Genomic DNA, 14,412 nt, shown 5'->3' with positions numbered 1-14,412 from the left:
AGGGAAGAAAGGACATCGGGACACGGAAGAAGTTCCCTCGGCAACGCAGCTCCGTGGGCTGGGCCACGCGCGGGCGCCGCTGATGCTGAGCGTCCAGAGAATTGCTGGACGTCACAGCTGCCAAAGGCCTCAGCGATCATGGCAGCCGTTTCTCAGCCTCCCTTTCCCGCTTCCTTTCCTATGTCCCTTAAAATCATGTCTTTCCTTAGGCTCTGTTCTGGGTGCTTTACTCACCAGATACGACCTCTGGATACCTGTATCGCTTTCCAAGGATGAACCTCCCGTTTTTATTTCTAGTCCTGACCGTGCGCCTGAGCTCCAGGCTCAAACAATAAGCGGTGTACAGACGCCCCCATGGGTGTCCTGGCCGCACCTGGCATGCAACACGGGCTCCCGTTCGTCCCCACTAAGCCCCTGCCCGGCCGCAACCCCCGATCAGAGTTCATGTGTGTGAACGCTGTCCGCAGTCACCTGGCACAGGCCACCCGAGTCCCCTCTGCTGTCCTTCTCCCTTTTCTCTCGACCTCCAGGACGCGTCCCCACCCTCCCCCGGCACACCCGTCACTGGACCGCGGCCACTGTCACGCTCGGAGACCTTCTGGTACCCAGCCACCTTCACAGCGGCTCCCTGCCTCCCCCGGACGCAGCTCAGCTCTCACGACATCACTCTGCCGGCCGCTGGCCTCGATTGCGTTTTTGCTTTGTAGACTCAAGTCCAGATTTCTCAACACGACAATTACCCATTATCTGAATTCATTTTTTCTGGCATTTTCTCCTACTCTGTCCTCTGCTTCTCTCCCCGGGGACCCACAAACTCTATGCTCATGGGGACACCCTCACATGGGAATCCGAACAAGCAATTCCCATAAAAGGAAATACCGACCAATTCCACCAAAAATCATACATCAAAATTTAAAATAAGCCAAGGTTATACTGTCATTTCCCAACGGGGCCGAAACCCGAAAGTGTGTCCACGTGCTCTATCGCTGAGGCTGCAGTGGCCGTGCACAGGGGTAAACGCTGGCGGGTCGCTATTTTTCAAAGCCCATCAAAGTTCCACATGCCCTTCCGCGTCGTGGTGGCTTAAGACAAACGACCGCAATGCTTGCGCCTTCGCTGCCCACGTGGTGCGTACACGGGGCAACCCCCTCGTGTGACTATGATGAAGAGAAGGGATCTGCTTCACGTCTCCCTGCACAGGGACTGGTTTTGTGACTCGGTTTCGCTAACCGAAGGCAGTGAGGTGCCAGTTTCGAGGCTGGATTCAACACGTGTCGCAGGCTTCTGCTCTCTCAGCCCCCAGCCCTCTCTGCCGGAGGGAGCCCCAGCCAGCAGGCGGCAGGGTGACAGACGCAGGGACCGCTGTGTCTCCAGCCGACAGCCGCCCAGCCCCGGAGACGTGAGTGAGCCTGTCCGCAGGCCAGACCCCAGCCGCCCCACCGGCGCTCCGCAGATGCCAGCCCGCCCAGTTCACCTCGCCGAAGCCTGGCCCGCCTGCCTGCCACCACCCGCGGGCCCGCAGGCTGATGTTAATAATAAATGTTAATTGCTGGTTATTTGAAGCCACCAATTTTTGAGCTGGCTGGCTGCCCATCAATAGCTAACTGATACATGCGTTGAGCAATTCTGCTTCTAGAAATTTATGGCACAGAAACCCTTACCCAACTACAAAATTGGGCCTGTTTGTAACGTTGACACAGAGGTGGTCTGGAATGGTCATCATTCAATCGTGGCACGGCTGTGCCGAGGGCACCGCGAGACGGCAGCTCCCCCGGGACGCTCTGGGGGCACCCACGCAGGCCACGGCCCAGGGACGCTAGCGCGTGACAAAGCAAGCTCCGAACCGGGCTTGCGGCACACCACCAGGCATGTAAAAATCAAGGGTGCCAACAGCATCGAGTATCTGAAGGGATACAAACGGAACTGAGAGGGTTGGTGGCCCCTTGGAAATCAGCCCGAGTGCCTCGGGGCAGGGGCTACGAGGGTCATTTTCGCAGTATTTTTTTCTATCTTTTGAACATTGGCCCAGCTCAACATACTGCTTATTTGGAAAGTAAGTGATTTTTCCCAGTGGCCCAAAGGACGTTGTGCTTGCCCGCACCTGTGTTCTCGCCAGACTCGCCCCACCTGGTCAGGACGCAGGGCTGGGTGGGGGAGGGTTCAGTTAACAGGGAGCGCGGCCCGCGCCGCCAGCACGGAAGCCGGCAGCACCTCCGACGCCCTCGGCCTCCCCTTGAGCCAGCGCCCCGCGGGCCCTGCGGTGCCGGGGTGCTCCCCGCAGCACCTCACGCTGGCAGAGGGCCTCCAGGAGAAGCAGCCGTGCAGCTCAGAACAAGGAACTTGGTTCCTTCAAAGTGACTTCCTTAAAGAAAGCGCATTTATAAAGATGTTGTCACCGTGTTATATTTTAATGGTGAGGGAACAGAAACGACTTAAATCACCACGATAAGAGGGAGGCTAAATAAATTGTGCACAGCAGAGCAGAGAACAGAGCTACTGTGATGGAGAATTCTTCACACCGTGGGACACACTTGGATTAAGCCCTTCTGTAAAGCAGAGAGCGAGCGACAATGTTAAAGGAAAAAATTCTCGGGAAGAAACATAAGAGGGAGACCTGAAAGGAAATACATTAACCTGTTTACAGTAATTGTATTCATGTCTCCTCTTCCTACTTTTCATTAGCTCCTAAATTTTTTACCACGTCCACACATCGCTTTTAAAATGAATACACAATTACCTTGTAAAACACGCCCTCCTTGCCAACCACATTTTAGGGGCGATTAGAGGCACAGAGGAAAGAAGTAAACGGCAGAGGCCTGCTAAGCGCTTCACAAACAGCATCGACATCTCAACAGAAGGAAGGGCCTTCACGTGCCCACTTACCCTCCAGCGCGGTGGACAGGGAGGTCTGCGTCCCACGCGGTCACCGAGGAGCCGGGCTCCTGCCAGCTCTCAGCTCGGCCTCCCTGTGGTCCTCCCGTGCAAGGGGACAGTCCGGGCCGGGGGCTCTCCCATGCTGGCGGGAGCCCGGCACGGGCCGCGTGCCCCACAGGGAGACAGGCAGCACGCGCAGGTGTGGGCCTGGGCCGAGCAGCCGCAGGCTTCACGGACAGTCACTGGTCACTGGTCACCCGTCACCGGCACGGTCCCCAGAAAGGCTCCTGGAAGAAGAGGGTTTGCAGCCATCTCGTCAGAGCTGGGGCCGACGCCAACTGGACAATTCAGCGAAGACGATGGTCTGGGCCGGCTGGCTGGGATGACGCCTGCAGAGAAAGGCGCCAGGTCGGTCACTTTTCAAGGGTCAAAAAAAAACCACACAAACGACAGAGTGCTCAGCAGGCCACAGCCTTCGCACTGTGGACCTCCCGTCAGAGAGAGAAGGGGCCTCAGAACCGGCGGGGCTGGAGCAGCCGGGGCCCATCCTGGAGGCAACTGCGCTTCTCTCCCGGTCCCTCTGCCCGGCCCCAGTGCCCTGCACAGTGGGCACGCAACCGACAGCAGCCGCTACCGCTGTGTGTTGTCAAGACACAGGACCCATTCCAGTTCAAATTCCCTAACTGCTCAGGACGTACAATATCTTACACTCAGAACTCACCTCCCTCAACTCCCAGCCTCGAGCAGGGAAACCCGGACAGAGCAAGCAAAACGATGGCTTTTTCGCTCCTGTAATTAAATTGTTGAATTACTGAACGCCTACGTGAAGGGAGCTTGGCTTCTTAAAAAATGCCTTCATCAGAAGATAATTGCAAGCTAATTGCTTGGAGTTAGATGGCATGGGCTTATAAAAACATAGTTACCGTTGGTTTGCCTAAGAGAACTGAGTATTCCTGAGTTTTGACGCTTGATAAGCACGACATAAGACCAACATTACAGCAAAAGAAAACTCTTGCAGGTTCTTGCTTTCACAATCTCAAAAAGCACCGAAAGATGAGAAAAGAGGGGGGGAAATCCTGTGACTACCCCTGTTGCCACTTAAACCTGCGCCATCGGTTTCACCCTGGGACTTCTCCTTGGCAAAGACTCCGTTTCTGCCGACGCTTCGTCCCGCCCCTCCTCCCAGGCGCTGGGACGCCCGTCCTGAGCCCCACGCATGGCAGGGCAGGCTCCCCCCTCCCCTGGCCAACTCGACTGTCTGCCACGTCCTCCCGCACCGGCCCGGCGCCCGGCTCTGGGCCCTGGGCAGCAGCGTGGAAAGCTCTCACCCTCCGCCCTCAGAGACCTCGCCAGGAGGGGGGGGCCCCGTGACTTCCACAGAAAGAGTGGCAGGTCCTTGTGCTGTCAAAGGCCCCCTGGCCCAGCCTAAAGGCATTCAGGAGCATCCTCTTTGCTTTCTTGAAAGTACAGCGTCTACAAACCTAACCTGGTCCCATGTGTAGGCCACGAAAAAATGGAGAAACCCAAAATAAGGGGAAAACAGAAGGAAACGGGAGCTGGGCTGTGCATAGCCTGGATGTCATTCAAATTACGGGGCTGCTGGCAGGACAGGCCCCTAGAATGGCCGGCCCAGCGTCTGAAACGCAGCGAGTCCCTCTCCTGACCCCGGGGTGCGAGTTAATTCATGCCACACCAGCCGTTTATCCTCTGGGGGCAAAAATAAAATCCCGTTAGCAGACAGAGTTGTCCCTAAAACAGTCTTTTCTCCTTGACTCTGTTGGTGCATGTCTGCCAAAAAGGGCAGTGCCTTGGGCTGTTAGTCAGCATCGAGCCCCGGAGCCCCACAGGCCCTGGGCGAGCTGACCTACGGAAATCGGACAGCGCGGGACGCACGGCTGAAGCTCTCTTGGGAACCAGGCGAGCGCCTGGGAGCAGGCAGCTTTAGACCCACAGTGACCGCGTTTCGTCTTTCACGCTGGGGCGTTCGAGCGTTCCCACCTGTGGAGAGCGAGAGCCCGCGTCCCGCCTTCCGCCCACACCCAGACTTGAACGCTGACTGCTCAGACTGAGCGAGTGAGGCGGGCCCTTCAAAGCCTCAGATCTATTTCCGCGGCTAGAAATGCCGAGAAAATGGGAGATGCTGCTGCGGTGGCCGTCCCGGTGCCGGAGGCTGGGGTGGCAGAGGCCACAAGCGAGAGAGAGGAAGGGGGTGTCCGGAAGGAATGGGTTAAAGAAGACGTGGGCGTCAGGGCCTGGGGTCAGGGTGCCATCAGGGTCGCAGGAGGCGCATTTCGGCGCTGAGGTGACAGCCAGCTGCTACTGGCACTTCCTGGGCTTCTATGTGACCCTAGGTGGCCCAGGCGAGCCCGCGCCACCTCCCCTTGCTTGCCGAAGGAAGCACAAAGGGACGTGCACGCCTTGTGCACACAGCAGGGGGACAGAAATGGAAGGAGGGGCAGCCTGGTCCCAGAGCTGCACTCAACACCCATCATGCCCGCCCAGCGTAGCCCCTTATTGGGGGATACCCGTAGCCGTCTGTCACGTGGTCTATTCAGAGCTGACGGAGGAAAGATAGAAATCCTGGTGGGAAGCCTGGAGCGGCGTTTGTAACACGCACGCAAATGAGGAACACGGGGCTTGTTTAGCACTTGGCTGAATCCACTGTATTTTGGGGACTGAGAAGGCCTCCTCTCCCTTTCCTCCCCCCTCCTCCCCCTCCTCCTTCTTCATCGTCACCATCGTCTTCGCAGCAAACATTTCCCAGGTGTGTACCTACTATGTGCTCAGCTCTCCGCTAGGCACTGTACGCACATCACCTCTTTCACCCTCAGCTAGCCCTGGGAGGTCGTGTGCCGGGCCCGATAGTGCCGCGGCGAACGGGTCCACAGACTCAGGAGGACTCACACGCAACGGGCGCGCGCTTCCTGCTCTCCTAGGACCCTTCACGCGGGCTCTCTCCCGGGGCGGGCTCTCTCCCAGGCTGTGACTCAGGGACCCAGGCTCCTTTCGTACTGTGACCTGCCATCTTCAAAAGGCGGCAGCCAGGCCCCGGGGCTAGTCTGCCGCCCGTGGACGGAAGGGACTAGCGTGAGGGGTCTCGGGAGCGGTGCCCACCGCTGAGAGGACTGATGTTAAATTGTGGCAACTGAAATGTTACCCATATCGGTGTAAACAGATACCCAGTTGTACACCTTGAATACATATAATTTTTACCTGTAAAAGGCTGGTTTTCAACAAGCAAGTGCCCATCGCAGTCTGGAGGTGCGCCAGCGGTGAACGCCTGCAGGTCAGAGGCAGCGGCCCCCGCCTGCCCTCTGCGCGGCTCCAGGGTGGCCCTGCCCGCAGGCGCGTCCGCCTGGGAGGGTCCTCCCTCCTACCCAGGTCCCGCCTGGGCGGGGAAACCCGCGGGCACTTTGCCCGCTGGGAAGGTAGATGGCCTGCGGTTCCGTTCACTCGGCTAAGGAAGCGCAGAGTCACGCGGCAGCGAGAGGTGACAGACCATCCCCCGCTTCCCTCCTGTGTCCCGAACAGGCTCATCTCCTAGGGAAAGGGCTTGTGATTTAAACTTCCGTTTGCCTCTCCCACAACATGCCGTTTCCACGAGGGCTCTGGGAAGTGGCCACCGGGAGGCGAGAGCCACCAGCCACCCCTCCCTGCAGCTCGGGTCAAGGGAGCTGGCGCCCTGGGGCGCATCGCTGTTGCCCCCTTGGAGACAGAACAGGCTGGGGGGTGAGCCCCGTCCTGTTATTACTTTCCTGTATTAAATAATAAATACTTAACACGATGAAGTCGGAGCATACACGATGATGAACAACCAAAAAAAGAGAGGAATAAAGAAAAACCACCTGCTCCCAGAGAGCTGTTTTTTCATCAAAACAAACAAGGAGATAATTTTGTTGTCCCTTCAGCATTTTCTTTAGGCTTCAGTTGAGAATTAAATTCTCCCGTGCGGTTGTTCCTGAGACGTAGTCTAACATGGCCCCTTAGACATTTGCCTTCAAACCGACCACAGGCTCGCAGAGAAAAGCCAAGGTTTACAAGGGAAGGCGTGCAACCGAAAGTGTTTGCAAGCGTTGAGGAGCAAGCCCAGGCTGTAATTCTTCTTAACGCCCCAATTTTCCCCGCCATAAGAGGAACGGATGGCGTGCTGAGCAGGCGATCTGCATGCAGCGGTGACAGAGAGAACAATAGCGCGGCGTGCGCGGGCACTGCCAGGGGAGAAAGCGATACTAATCCAATAGGGAAGGCTGGGCTGAATTTCTAAATGACTCCCTTAAAACTTCTAAAATATTTCAGTGCTTACTGTAATGAAGTTAGTGCCTATTCTTCTTTATGCCCCGGGATACAAGATAGATCAAGGCCTTACATTTTCACGGAGAGCTGGCTGGCTCTTCGCGCCTGTTCTCTGACAAGGTGAGTGGGCAGGTGTCCCCAAGATAGGATTTGAAGAGCTTCGAACTTGTTCCCCGAAATATGCCTTCCGAACGTGTTCCCCGAAACCCCACCAGGAAAGCGCTTCGGTCCGGCGGGGGAGCCGCCTGGAGGTCTGTCAACTGTGCAGCAGGAGACAGGGCGGAAGGTTTTATCCTTGGAGCCTTCGCCTATTGCCAGCGTGGTGCATGGCAATTCACTACGCCACTTCATCTACCCACCTGTCCACCGAGAAATGCTGACGGCCACTCTTTTCCGAATGAGAGGCCAGTCTCCCAGGGGACGCACGGCACCCGAGGGCCCACCGTGAAAGAGTACAGGGGTTGCTCTTGCCAACAAGTCCGTCCTCTCTCGGGTCTGTGGGCGCCCCCTCCACCACACAGTGCGCCCCAGGAGGGACACCGGCTGAAGACTATTGGGCCACACCTCACTACCGACCGGCTCGCGTTTTGTCAGGTGGCTGAGGTGAGGGTCGCCTGTCCCTCCCTGACTCAGCGGGATTAGACCTAGAATGGGACAGGGGAAGCCGCTCGCGGCCGCAGACAGCGCCCTGTCACCACCCCCGCCCCAGGCTCGTGAGCCTCGGGGACACACGCTGGGCCCCCCAGCCCGTCCGCCGGCAGCCTCCCCAGTGGCACTGAGAGTGCTTTTCAGGCCCCGGTGGCCTCCTGAAAGTAGGCCCCCGTATCGGACGAGGGATACGTAAAAATGAGGGAAGACGTGGACGAAGGCCACCACTGAGAACTCGCTGCTGCACCACTGGAGCAGGGGGCCCGGGGCTGGGGCCCCGGCAGCGGCCTGGGGGCCCGGGGGCCCGGCAAGGCCCGGGCCAGGCCCCCGCTCCGGTCCCGGCGACACACTGCCCCAGCCCTCACAGTCAAGGGGCCGTTCGCAGGTCTGACCAGCGATGAGACCGCCTACGTAAGTGCAGGCTTTGGCAGAGTCTCAAGCGCCTTCATAAAACATCTGCCAAACCAACGAAAAGTCGACGTTTAGAGAATCGGTGAAAATCCAACATTTGCGTAGACACACACCTCGAAGAGTCAAGGGGAAAGGAAACCGACCGCCTCCCCGGGCCTTCAAGTTACCCCTGAGCCTCCGGAGACAGCGACCGCGCGGGTGAGCTGCCGATCGGCTCGCCATGCCGCCAACCGCTCCGAGGAGGAGGACGCTCTAGCCCGGGCCGCGGCGGCTGGAGGGGATGAGATTTTCTCCAGAATCCCCTAAAACCTGGGTTGTGCAGGCATTCTCTAGGGCCTGTGACCAACAGGGAGAGGTGCCTTCTGGCCGCATGGTGCTCGACATCCATAAATAAAAATCTAAAATTTGAAGACCCTTCCAATGACAGGACAATTTCTATCACAGAGATGTTATGAAATTTTAAAGTTTCAGATGATAGGTTAGCAAGAGAGGAAAATTGCATGTATTACGTACTCCGTATCTAGGTGCTTGGATCTCTAATTCAAGGCTTCAGTTTCCATGGAAACAGCCTGCGAGACAGTGCATGCTTATTAGAAACATTTCCTTTAATAACCCCCATTTCTGTCAAGGAACGTGCAACCAACAGACCTGCTTAAGAATCTTCATGGTTAGGTTAATATTTATTAAAAGTACTAACCCCCAATAGATAAGTGGGGAAAATTCAGAGACAATAAACAGATATCCTTTCATTCCTCCAACATGGAGGCCTCAACCACAGCCTCTAGACCCTGAGCCAAAACCTAAGGGTAAAAAGAAAAATAAAATGCAGATTCTTCCTACCAGATCCTGACACTCTACAGACTGTGTGACTGAATAACAGACACTGAAACATGTCAACGTGTAGTAAAAAAACAAAACTAGAAATGCACGAAATGATAGAACACGATTCTTCAAGCCACCAACGTGGGGAAGCTGATAGATGCAGTGCCGGTGAGTGACTGAGAACTCCGTGCGCGTGGCAGCTTCTTGGAAGGGACGGGAGTAATCCCTCACAACCACCAGATCCTTTAATCCAGTTGTGCTACTCCTGAAAAATAACACTAAACGTGAAAATACGTGATGCACAGATATGTCGCTGGTAACTTGTTTTCATTGTGGAATACTGGGGAGAAATGAACACCCCACAGGAAAGGGGCGGTTAAGCAAACTTGGTTATGTTTCCATGACAGGACAGCGCATACTGACAAAGACCCTCCCCTTGCCCAAACGCCAGTCGGGTCTGTCCGAGCTCTTTCTCGCCTTGGCCTCAGCCTTGGTCGTGTTCTGAAGAGCCCCGTTCAGAAGAAGCTTGCTCATCGTTCAGACAGAATCCCCGCCTTGACATCTGACAACCTCCTCATCGGGCAGGCGCCGTCTGACCACCCCGGCTGCCTTCAGCAGGGCTCCTGTTAGGTCAGCTGAGCAGGTAAACGCTTGCCTGGTCGTACTTTTCTGTCCCCCCAGCCGCCTGACTCTGCTCCTTGGCTACAAATTCGCCCTTCTCCTGGCTCCATTCACAGTTGAGCCCAGGCTCCATTTCCTGCCAGGACACCACATTGCCACAGCCCCTGTTCTTACCACAGTCACCCTGGATAAAGCCGGCCTTACTATTTTACCAAGTGTCATGCATAATTTTTTCTTTAACTATAGCCATTAAAACAGTATTCATGAAGATAATGAAAATAAATGGAAAATTCCCACTTATGTCAAACCTAAGGAGAAATGTGTGCACAGTTTGACAGTTACCATAAAAATGTTTGCACTTAGATAAAGACTGAAAATTAATAATCCAAGAGAGTAACGGTGGTCTTGTTTTCATGGTAAAACCATGACATATCTTCCCGTCCTCCTACTCGTCTATACTTTCAAATTTAATAAAAATATTATCACTTTAAATCACCCCACATAATAAGACTATAGAATTTCTGCCAACACATCTTTTCTTTTCCCTTCTTACCCTTCAATGCAAAATGGCCAAAGAAAACATTAGATTTATAAATTAGGAAGAAGAAACTAGAAAGTTTCTTCTAGAAAGAAACTAGAAGAAGAATATAAATAAAATTAAACAGTAGACCCATAGCTTCTTTCAAAAGGGAAAGGTAGCATTCACTTTTAAGTTGAGAGAGTTGAGAAGGCCCCACGGTCACTGTGGCCCTATGGCCCTGAAGAGAATCAGGATAAATCCAATAATAAGACTGAATTAGGGAACCTGTTGGGTTTCGGGTACATATGAGGTTATGATACGCACACTGCACCACCTGAGGTCAGTTTGGAAGCTTCCTTCGCAGGTGGTGTGCTGCATCTGAGGGCCAATCACCAAAGCAAGAGTTAGGAGACCTGCTCTTCTTACGACTATGACCAACCAGCCGGATGTAGAACTTTCTCTGTCAGTGGCTTTCTCTCCTCATTTTTAGGTCAGACTCTCTGCCTTACTGTTTTACTTTCAGAATTGACTCAGCTGCTGATGGTAAAGTCACCTCGGAATGTTCTATTATTTATTCTTATTGGCCAATCAGATTGGGAGCCCTCTTTCTAGGTTTACAGAATTCCCTTGGTATGGAATCCCAGTGGGAAAATGCAGAAAATGGCACACAGTGGCTTTCGCTGCCTCCCTTGCAGCTAGGATGCCCCTTGGATACATCCTGTCCAGACTTTGAATCTGGAGCAGAGGATGCACAAACGGGTGGTGGAAAACCCCTCTCTGGAGGGGCAGCAAGGCGGAACATCTGGGCTGGTGGGAACCGGTGCCACCACCAGCAACTTCAGCCTCATGCACTATTGGGGGCAGGCGTGGTGTGTCCTTCAGAACAATTCTGTGGCTTGGTTTGGGTCATATGTTCCTCAGCCTGACTCTTCAACCTTCCTAGCTAGCACTCATGTAACCTACCAAATATTCTGTAAATAATATCGCCCTTTTTTTCCTTGAAAATGCCAGAGTTGAGTAAATGGTCTATAACCAAAAATGATGACTGATGTAAAGGCTAGATAAGTAGTATTTTCCTTCTAAAATGCAATATTAGTAGATTAACCTTTTTAAAAAAAAACTCATGCTTTCAACATCTCACACTTGCAAATATATACTTAGGCAGAGATTAGCTATAAAATATGAATCCAAAAGAGATTGCCACTCTGGTTTCAATTTAAACTTATTTTCTTTTTTTCATTAACTTATATACATACAGAATCAGTAATAAATACAACTAAGATTAGTAGTTAATATGATTTTCATTTGAATTGAGGAAATTTTGAATGCTGCAGAATTTTTAATAGCACTCACTTTTTGAACTATAAAAGACAGTTCGGTTGACTAGATACTAAAAGTCTAGAATATTAATGGATACAGTTAAGAGAAGTTTATGACTCCATGTCCAAATTATTTATGACATTCAACAAAATTCTAATAATGATGTTTTGACTAGAAAGAAAGCTATTTCAGTCTCTCTAGGGCAAAAAAACTGTTCATATAATGTCTTACTGCCTAACTCAGTAAATTGCCTAAACTATATAAATTAAATAATGTTTAATTTTCTTGCTCAAACATGTCTTCTAGACTCATAGTTCTAGTTTTTTAATAGTCAGAAGATACCCATTGAAAAATAAGTAAATAACTGCTAGAAATGTAAAATGTACATTACTACACTTGCAAGACTTGAAATATGAAAAATACTTCCTTAAAAAACAAGTCAAACCAAGGCAAGCTGAGAACTCAAGGTACAAAATAATGTAGATTGGGGTAATGTGAATAGAATGCCATTTACAATGCAGTTCCAGAGTCTGGTGAAAGCAGGCATTTTCCCTCCTAATATTGATTGAACGCCAGGTACAATAATCTGAACATAGAAATGCATTCTGTGATCGTGTGACTTATCACAAGAAATGTATGTCTGGCTTTCATCCCTGCGCCGAAGACTGGAACTCCTAAAACCCTGAGGATTTCCTAAGTGATAAGAGCCTTAAGGTGAAAACAGGATTTCTGTTACTCAGAGCAAGCCTCTTTCAACCACGCCTGAGTTTTTGTTAATGAGGGAATGTTAATTTTGGAAACTCTGGATAATCACAAGATGGGGGCTGGTTGCCAGGGGAACCAACCTTGGGACGAGAGGGTGGAAACGTTAAACCCCACCCCATTCCCACCTCCCGGAGCGGAAGGGCCAGAGGTCGCATTCCTCGCCCATGGCCAAAGATGTAACCCACTGGGCCTGTGCGGTGAAACCTCCATAAAAATGGGGGGCTGCGGGCCAGCAGAGCTGGGGGGCCCAGGAGCAGGCGGGAAGCTCCCCAGTGTCCCCACGCGCCCAGCCCGTGAGTCTCCACACCTTGGTACCGGCCTGGTGATCTGCTAAGTGTCCTGCCTCGCCCACTTCCGCGAGTCATTCCAGCAAAGGAACGGAACCCAAGGCGGGGTCCCAGGGGCTGACCTCTAGCCAGCAGGTGAGAAGCACGGGTGGCACCCTGAACGTTCGATCGGCACCTGAAGCGGGGGCGCTAATCCACGAGGCTGAGCCCTTCACCTGTGGGATCTGGCACCGGTGCCGGTGGGCAGCGTCGGAACGGAGCGGAGTCATGAGACAGCCAGCCGATGCTGCAGAACTGTTGGCATGTGGAAAGCCCACATGTTTGGAATACAGAGCATTCTGTGAAGAGTTTTCCAGATGCGCGTCCACACAGACACATACATCCCCCCCCACCCCCTACATACACACAAATAAATGGCTGGATGAGCAAGCTCTCGTAGCTACGGAAGGCATATAAATAAATCAAGGACAGACACCATTGTCATTCACTTTGCGTCCCCAGTGAAACAAGCTTTAAAATGTGCACATTAATTAACTAAAAAAAGAATCTTTCCGAGGTCGCCTCATCCACTCGGCAGCTTCTATATGGAACACATGGCTGTTTGCACCAGAATGTGCATTTGTTCTTCATGCTGTACCTTCCCCTTTATGTTTCCATTAGAAAACAAATAAAAAAAAAAAATCCAGGAATGATGGGAGTTCTTGATACACAATATGCACCTTTCTTAAAATCAAAGTGACGTTCTTTCATGTGAATGCGGACCTGAAAGAGTAAAAGAATTCAGCAATGTCTTCTCCCTTCACTTCCAGATTTGTGAGGGGTCGGCAAAGTCAGAGCCGGCGGCCGCTGGAGCCCACCGCGCTCTCCCCTGGGCCCGGGACAGGCCCCTGGCGATCGGACCTGGGGGAGCTGGAGAGAGCGCGGGGGGCCGGGCGAGGGCTGAGTCTTCCCGTCATTCCCCTCACCCGGAAGCAAGCAGCCCAGGGCTCCCTTAATTAAACTTGTCATCACGGTGACCAGGACAAAGCGCGATGCTCTCTGAAGAGAAGGATTTGGTCTAAAAGTCCAACTCCTCCTGCTGCAAGACGTGGATTTGTGCTGCGGAGGTGACGAAAATGCTTCCACGCAGGCAAAAAGCTCTGCATGTGTGCGCATGTGTGTGAGTGTGTGCATGTGGGTCTGTATATGCATGTGAGTGTGTGCGTATAGGAGTATGTGTGTGAGTGCATGAGTGTATATATGAGTGTGTGCAGTGTGTGTATGAACACATGTGTGCATGCGTGTGCACCCAGGAGAGCACTGGCAGGCATCTGACAAGGCAACAGCATCCTAGCCATATCTGCCCCCAGGTGTGCTCCAGGTGTGCTCCAGGTGTGTGGGGCTAGGGCAGTCAGCGCCTGCAGGAGCAGATGGGAGAGACGGCCACGACTCCATCCACAGTCGCATCTCAGGACCCGCAGGGGCAGGCAGCTCTCTCCAGGCAACAGGCCGGGCCTCGGGCTCTGTCAAAGGCCGGGCCCCGCCGCCCGGGCTCCCATCCCACGCAGCCTGTCTTCCCCGACTCCTTCCTACAGGATCGTGTAACCGCTGTCTGTCCTGCTAAAGGCCAACGGTCATTTCTCAACGTCCTGATGTCTTCTCATTCCACCACCTCCATCCGTAGAAAGAGCCACATAAGATATTCCGCAAATACCCCGCATGTGCTAAGAGAAGCTAACGTCGTGCATGAGCATGAAAACGGGGCATCGAAGCCAGTGTTCCTGCCCTTCTCGCCCCTCCCCCGGGACCTGGCGTGGCCATGGAGCTGGGGACAGCTCTCCCCAGAGATCTGAGTCTGCTCCTACCGCACAC

Source organism: Pteronotus mesoamericanus, unplaced genomic scaffold (genome assembly GCF_021234165.1).
Source record: "Pteronotus mesoamericanus isolate MK-2021 breed Mesoamerican mustached bat unplaced genomic scaffold, CSHL_Meso_final contig_169, whole genome shotgun sequence".
NCBI lineage: Eukaryota > Metazoa > Chordata > Mammalia > Chiroptera > Mormoopidae > Pteronotus > Pteronotus mesoamericanus.
Note: the sequence above shows the minus strand (reverse complement) of the source record.